Source organism: Aethalodelphis obliquidens, unplaced genomic scaffold (genome assembly GCF_003676395.1).
Source record: "Aethalodelphis obliquidens isolate GAN/ISIS:26980383/991018 unplaced genomic scaffold, ASM367639v1 scaffold4, whole genome shotgun sequence".
NCBI classification, from domain to species: Eukaryota; Metazoa; Chordata; class Mammalia; order Artiodactyla; family Delphinidae; genus Aethalodelphis; species Aethalodelphis obliquidens.
In genome coordinates, this window is record NW_020837948.1 from 66789911 (window position 1) to 66795910 (window position 6000).

A 6000-nucleotide genomic window follows, 5' to 3' on the forward strand; every position below is an offset into this window, starting at 1 on the left:
AAATCATGCCATTTGCAGTGACATGGATGGACCTAGAGATTGTCATACTGAGTGAAGTCAGATGGATATCACATGATATCGCTTACATGTGGAATCTAAAAGAAATGGTACAAATGAACTTATTTACAAAACAGAAATAGAGTCACAGATGTAGGAAACAAACTTATGATTACCGGGGAGGTGGGGAGGGATAAATTGAGAGATTGGGATTGACAAACACACACTACTATACATAAAATAGATAATAAGAACCTACCGTATAGCACAGGGAACTCTACTCAATACTCTACAATAACCTACATGGGAAAAGAATCTAAAAAGGAGTGCATATACATGTATGTGTAACTGATTCACTTTGCTGTATAGCAGAAACTAACACAACATTGTAAATCAACTATACTCCAATAAAAATAAGTTAAAAAAACAAACAAATTCAAGGCCAAAATAAAAGAAATTATCAAAAACAGAGAGTAATTAACAAATAGATATGGTAAACTGAAAACAAGAAATAGGGAGTTAGGGAAGGATTTCTGGGAAAAAAAGTAGTATTCCATCTGGGTCTTAAAGGGTAAGAGAGAATTTAGATAGCATTAGCAATTAGAATGGAGAGGAATGGGCATATTGAGCAAAGAAAATAATATAAGCCAAAACACTAAATTGGGAAAGGGTATGGTTGTTGGGTGAGCAAAAAGTATAATGTCAGACTAGAGTAGAGCAAGCTTTATTTAGGACTCTACAGCCTTAGCTAGTTCTAAGTCAGACAGGTGAAACTATACAAATATTAATTATACAATTTATATATCTTCCAGGAGACCAATGGTCTGGGAACAAATAAAACCAAAAATTCAAGCAGAATATGGCTAGAAAAATATACCTTAGTTTTAATTTCTAACTCTATTAAATAAACTTTAACACAGTCCCCAATTTACTCATTATACAATGGGCCCACATATCTATACTATTCATCCCATGCTGCCTAAATTGGTGTTCATATTTCAATTCTGGCTCGTCGGAAAATTTTTTTCACCAGGCTTATGAATAGGCCAGGAGATTCTCAATCAGAATATGCCTCATGCTTATCTCAGCAATTTTATGAAAGATGTTTTGAAGTTGCTTTTAAAATCTGTGCTAATGACCTACTGCTTGTTTCTAAGGTTCTTCCACGAGTTACATCAGGGAAAGAGATTACAGAACTTGAAGGCAGTTCTATTATTAATAATCTCTAATATTTCTGCTTGCTACAGAGAAATTTATCAAGACAAAAAAAAAAAATGCAACAGCTCCAGTTTCCTCAGCTACATTTTGTAAAAGGCTCACCATTCAAGTCATTTCCTCAAATATTTTCTAAAATCAAGAAAAGCAATAAAACATCTTGTTAATTATGTGGTTAATGTTTACTGTACCAAAGATACTTAGCTTTGGTTAATATAATATTATTTTTGTACATATTATTTTATACTAGGGCCAAAAGAAGATATTTTAATGTGGGCATCTTTATGTCACCATTTTATTGGGGACTGCCTACTTATTGGGGCTGTTCTGATGCAGGGAATTCTGATGAGACCTCAAAAATGAAGTATTAACCTTCCAAAACGAGAAAAAAATTCATGTTATACATGAAACAGATATTCTCATCCCTTCCCTCTGCTGTCTTCCTTTCTGAACCAACTACTTTCCACCCAAAGGTGGCAATTAAAGATGAAGTAAGCTCAGAGATTAGAGTGAGGGTCAGAGGCAAGGTACAATTCATCAATGGAATGAGATGGGCAAGGACCAATACGTGGGAGACAAACCCCTGTATATAACCAGACGGTAATGTTTACCATCACAGTTGTTCATCTTAGAAAGGGCCATGCTAGGGGAAAATTTCTGCTTGCCAGCTGGTAATTTATTTGTCACTTCAGTAATCTGCATATCAAAATAGGTGATTTCTTTCAAAGTTACCATTTACTCTCATTTAAAAAGAGAGACTTGGCTGCTAAGTAATGGAACTTTTTTCCATTTGAATATCAAAAGGATAATACCCCTTCTTTTCATATGCTCCTTATTATGTATTTATTATTCAATGGAATGGAATGGGGTATATTTGCAGCCACAATACTATCCCTGTTCTCAAGCTATTGACTGCATGGAAAATTCCCTACTTCTGATCCCTCAGAAATGATTTCATATGTTTATCATAAAACTCCTGCTTGATGAATTTAGAGGACTAGGCCAATATCTCCTTAACTGCTAATATAGTTATAACAGACTTCTGACACTTATATGATACATAATATGTATAATACAGATACAAAATTTTCAAACAATCCAGAAATGAAGAAAATGAACATCAGTAATTGGTGTGATCAAGAAAATCTCTCCCACACACAACTTGCTAATGATTTTTTTGAAAATAGCAATTTCGCATTTTGATAAGGCCATTTTGACTTAGCTATATTACACTCAAAACATATAATGTGCAGCTAAATTTTGATTCTAAATTATTATAAAGATTTACACTTGCATGTATGTGAAGTTCAATTTTTCATATGAAATACAGTCACAACTTAATACAGTTCCAGTATTATATGTGGTTTACTTAATGTATTCTACTTGAATAAATAATTGATAGGTTGCAATCCAAATTATTACTTTCAAAATGTTTAACAATATGCAAATGTACACACAGATATACATATATGTATTACAAATGTATACAAACCTACAAGTAAGCAGTGCCCATTTCAGAGTAGTCACTCTGGGAAGGTTACTTCTAATAATCTTGCCATTAATTAAAACTATTTTTAAAAAGATTTTTTGATGTGGACCATTTTTAAAGACTTAATTTGTTACAATATTGCTTCTGTTTTATGTTTTTTGGTTTTTTGGCCCCAAGGCATGTGGGATCTTAGCTCCCTGACCACGGATTGAACCTGCACCCCCTGCATTGGAAGGCGAAGTCTTAACCACTGGACTGCCAGGGAAGTCCCAAAACTATTTTTAAAACACCCTTTCAAAATTGTCTTCATAGCCTTCGTGGTAACTGTTTAAATATCCTTAATAGCAGTAAAATCTTGAAGGTAGAGCTGAGTTTTGCAACCATGCAGAAATCATTCTGCCAAGTTTAGCAAATAAAAGAGATGTTCAAACTGAGTTACATAGTTTTTGATTACAAAATATAAACCAAAGACAAGTACTTATAAAAGAGATTCTAAAATCATGTTTTTATGTTGCTTGTAAGTCAACTAAATTTTTCAAATATTCAAAGTAATTGTGAATAGCAGCAGCACTTTTGGAACAAGTATTTAGCCTCCAAAAATAACTACCTGAAATGACCACTCTAAAAAAAACATAACTGACAGCATGTTTGGGGGAAGGGGTAGTGTTTCATGACCCTACATTCACACTTCGAAGTCACAAAGCAGCTTTCTTCCAAGGGGTTTAAAATATTTTCCAGACACTACTTCATTAATTTTCCAAATATCCCTTTATGAGAGATAGGACAGATTACCATTCTTTTTCTTCCAGAGTGCTGAGTGAAGATGGTGTAAGGGAAAGAGAACTGTGTTTATTCCATGAGTCAGTGATTAAGTCTAGTCATACTGTGCCCTAAAATGTGTGCTATGTAGTTAGCAAAATTTAACTGAACTTGTTTTAGCTTTATTCTGTTTGATAAAAAGGCATTATATGAGGTAGATGTGTCATAAAATATTACAGGGATTAAAATGATTATTAATTCATACTTGACTGGAAGAATTCTTGCTTGATGTACAGGAGTTACTTATTAAAGAAGCTAGTGTCTATCCTCAGATACACTAATAAAAGCCTAATTAAGTCTATTTTATCCAGGGAAAAAAGCTTGTTTTTTTAAAGACTCTTTTCCTTGAATTTTAGAAGAAAAAATATCTTCACTTTGAAAGACCAAATATATAAATGAAACGAACGAAGAAAAATGGGGCAATAAAAGATCTATTGGCAAAATCATTTAAGAGCAAACCCTAGGGAAATGGGTAAATTGTCGATGGCTCTGGAGAGAGAGCCCAACATAATATGCACATGATTACAAGTTAATTTTCATTGAAATTATTTAAATGATTATTCTTCTAAATGTTTAATTCTTTTGTATGAGAAAAGAAAACTTGCTGCTCAGGCATACCACGATTCCACTTATTCATTAAATAAAAATTTAGGGTCTCTGCTATGATAATCACTAGGTATACTGGGGCTCCCAGTGGCCCCATTTTTATATGGGAGATTAATGGTTTGACAGATGAAAAGACAAACAAATTTAGTCCTTACTACGATTCCAGTGATCCTATTCAACAAATGGAATGATTCTGGTCTTTTAAGTATCACTTTTAGGGGTACTAGTCCAGGAATATGAAAGGGCTCAACTCTATTTTTTTAAAGAAAGGTTTTAGTAATTAATGAGTAAATAAAAATACGCCTATTAGAGAGGCACTCAGCGCTACGTTTTGTTTGAGGTTGAGTGACTGACCGGACTGAGGACAACTCTCAGTCAGATAAGCTCTAATCACAGCTCCCACAAGGGCTGCCTGCTTATTTTTGAAATAATCACTTTTCCTCATGGGTGCCTTAGCTGTCTGGTCTATAAAATGGGTAACTTAATAGTAACCTGTCCACACAGTGCTCCTTTGAAATTGACTAATGAATGCTCTCCCAGGTGTTAAAACTATTAGATGCTACAAAAATACTGAGTACTGTCTCGAAAAGAACTCGGTGATATACACATTAGAGCTAATAAGGGCACTAATAATAAATCCCCGCCACCCTATGGACCCTCTCCCCACCTCCGCCCCGCAGCATTTCAGAGCTTACCCATGACCTCTGCCTGACAACAAGTCTGTACACTCCGGACCCGAGGCTGCAACAAAAGCAGCTGAAACGCCGATACCGAAATGGACCAGACAAAAGAAAGTGGGTCTGTGAGAAGGGAACGGGCCGTGGGAGGGGGTGTGTGCCGACTCTCCCCACAAGCTCTGAGATGAAACCGGACACAGCGTCTCAACTCCCACCTGGAGGGCGGCCCACACCGGCCCCGCGGCGCCCCACCGCCGCCCCGCACGCCCCCGCACGCCCCAGGCGCCGCCCGGCTCACGTTTCCAGACCCCGTGTAATTCCACCCTCCCTCCGAATCGCGCCCCAAGGCCGCCGCCGCCGCCGCCCCGCAAGCCTCAGGTGCGAAAGTTAAACCGCCTCCGCGTCACCTGAGGCCGCGCCGGGAAGCGGCCGGGCCAGCCCAGCCCAGCCTTCTGCGCGTCCTCCCTGCGCGAACGTGGGGCCCGAGCCGCCGCGGCCAGGCAGGGCCGGGCCGAGACCAGACCCTCGGACGGCCGCACCCCGCCGGGCTCCAAGCCGTCGGCCCTCACCTGCGACCGCGTCCCGGAGCCGTCCGCTCCGCGCGTCGTCCCGGAGCGCCCGGCCGCCCGCAGCCCGGCTCTGAGGACTCGCGGCGGCAGCTCCGGCGGCGGCGGCGGCGGCTCTGTTGGCGCGATGCAGGTTCAACGAGACGGGAAGCGACAGGAGCCAAACCCCGCGGAAAGCGCTCGAGCTGCGCCGGCGGCCCGGAGCCCGCGGCCTCGGTCTCGCCTCACGGGCGCTCCCCGTCGCCTCCAGCTCTGCGCACTCACCTCAGCAGGTTCCGGCCCGAGCCGCGCGTGGGCGGCGCCCCGCCCCGACCCTTAGCAGCCCTGCCAGCAGCGCCAGCTGCGCCGAGCCGCGCGGCACCGAGGGAAAGTTGTGCTCTCTGGTCAACCTTTTACCAGAGCAAAAGAAGATGCGAGTGCCTGCTTCTCCCGTGGCCTCACCCAGCCCCTCCTGTAGTTCAGAGCTCCGAGCCCACCTGCTGAGCCCATTACCTGCTCAGATCGGTTGGCATCCCCCGACCCATCTCCACGCCTAGACTTTTCCTAAGGCGGCGCCACTATCTGAGTTTACTTTTCCCTTCTGATGTCACTGTCCTAGTTGCTTACCTTCTTATGCCTAAAGTTCCATCCA

General features: G+C 41.0%; 1 protein-coding gene across 1 annotated transcript in view; it reads right to left on the reverse strand.

Annotated features, from left to right (window-relative positions):
• RNF180 (ring finger protein 180) overlaps positions 1 to 5561 on the reverse strand; it is a 278165-nt gene extending 272604 nt beyond the window's left edge. The window contains exon 1 of the mRNA XM_027101030.1: positions 5373 to 5561. The gene's annotated coding sequence lies outside the window, so the exon portion shown is untranslated. The remainder of the gene's footprint in view (positions 1 to 5372) is intronic.
• Between the last annotated feature and the right edge of the window lie 439 nt (positions 5562 to 6000).